Raw genomic sequence first — 2,381 nt, forward strand, 5'->3', positions numbered from 1 at the left:
TGAATTATTGTCAAAGAGGACTGAAAGTAATTACATTCTGATGTGCCACCCAAAGGGAAGTCTAATTGTTTTTCGTTGAACTGTTAATGAAATATTAAAAGCCTCGCAAATCATTCCTAATAATGTTATCAGAAACTTTGCAGAGAAAGTTCTATCATATGCAAGATATCGTGTACATAGCGTGTTTAGAGAATTTAGATTGTGTCAAATTTATCGAAGTATATATAAATATAAGGAAATATCAAGATTGACCCCCTGAAGTATCATATGTTGGACAAACCTTAAGTACTTACCCGGCGATCGAGATTCTGTTTTGTTGTATCCCTAGCAAGATAGTTTGTCATTTGAATTAAATCAACAAAGAGTTAATTAATGGGAACTTTTGGTTATTTGTTTCTCAAACGAAGCTATGACAGACCAAGCCATGTTTTCAAGCAATAGTGATTGGTGTCAAGTTGGCTTGTAGAACTTCCAGTCTCCAAATATATACCGCGTATATTGCATGCTGTTGGCAAGGATTTTGTGTACATGCAATATGGTCCTGGATTTGCAGTGTCACAATACTTGTAATCTCAGACACACACACACGCACTTCTTAGACACGCATGCACGGGCACATGCACGCATGCAATGTAAATACCTGGCAAATTTGCCACCATATAAATTCTGTTTGTCTTAAAAGTGGTTTTCCAAATATCGCTGCCTTTCAGTAGCACTTGAAGGTAACTAGATTTCAAATCTAATTTGCTAAAGTAGTATACTTTAGCTGATCTTTCTGTTGATCTTGTTCAAAGCACGATAGTCGATATACATCCTCCAAGTTCCATCATTCTTTGGTACTAACACAATAGGAGAACCAGCCCGGATGAACTACATCATACCAATCCTTGGTCCAACAATTCTTGAACTTGCCGCTTTGCTACATCGGACTCAATAACTGATTGTCCATGCATTCCAATGTTTGGTATTGAGGCATCAGGCAACAAAATCATCTTGTGCTTCACATCTCCCTTTGGAGGTATTCCCTTAAGATCATCCACCACTTAAGGAGAACTTGATAATAGGTGCTCCAATTCTTGTTTTTGAGTAGTGGCACAGTCATCAAGCTCATTTCCCATGTCCTGTGATCAAGTCTATAGCACCTTCTTGAAGTACAATCTGATTGCCATTGCCCTTATGAACCATGCGTGTTAACTTTTCATCGGGTTCCTCAGAACATTCAACTGTCTCATCTTCACCATGACATATAGTTGCAAGTTTCTTATCTTTCCAATTTTTAGGCTTCTTCTCCGGATGCAAAATCTAGCATTTTTCATGAGTGTATCCATTTATCTTGCAATGCTCACAAAATTTCTCATTCTTGTGGGCATTATGGATTAACTTTCTTATTTGAGCTTTTTATTTTTCCCATTTTTCTTTCTATGAATTTTGTTGATGATGCCCAAAATTTTAGTCATGCTCCTCCAAATACGTTGCTTTGGTGCAAGCATCCTCCAAGTCCAATGGTCTGCTATATAATGGAATTTCAATGTGAGTATCCATTTTAAAGGGTTATGTTGATACGGGTACGAGAACTGAATTTGCAATAGAGTGTTTGGTCACTTGTGCAACAATGGATTCTTCATTCTTTTTATTTGAGACCACATTTTTCAAAATGTTCATCATATTTTGCATCATCTTTTCCATGAGATACTTGTACTTCTATTGAATTGGACATCTTCGATTTTCCCTTCCGATTTCTAATCTTAAAGTCAAAATTTTCTAACCCAAATTTCATCGACAGACGCCTTGCATAGACAATCAATTTACTCGAGAAAACCGGCCTATGATACCAAAAATGTGGTTTGTAGTTTCTTCGAAATACTAGACCCATGATAATAGACATATATAAAGGTTAATTGAATTTTTTTTTCAACAAATAAAGAAAATTAAAGCAAAGGACATAATTTTTTTTGTTGTAACGTGGTAAAACCCTAAGTCGGGAAAACATCCACGGCGGCAAAATCTCCTCTATCTCAATAGGAAAGAAGTACAATTTCAGAGTAGCTACAAGCCCTTATCTCTTGGCACTAGCTTCTCCAACACACCCAGGTTCATATACGTTCTTTTTTCCTTTCTAAAAAATTGTAGAGAATCCCTAGCAATAACTACCTAGTTGGTTGATAAATTGCTTTTAGTGGATAACATGTGTCCCGACTTAGGGTTTTACCACGTTACAACAAAATTAACTTTTTTTTTTGATCTATCTCACCCCCACTACATGATTAATTGGGTTGAGAGAACTCCACAATTTCTTTTCATTCTTTTCTCTTTCCAGATATTAAATCCGGATCATGAATGCTAAAAATAGAAAATACAATCTCTACATAAAAGTAGACTCA

Source organism: Amborella trichopoda, chromosome 2 (genome assembly GCF_054954075.1).
Source record: "Amborella trichopoda isolate Santa Cruz 75 chromosome 2, AtrichopodaSantaCruz75HAP2 v2.0, whole genome shotgun sequence".
Classification (NCBI taxonomy): domain Eukaryota; kingdom Viridiplantae; phylum Streptophyta; class Magnoliopsida; order Amborellales; family Amborellaceae; genus Amborella; species Amborella trichopoda.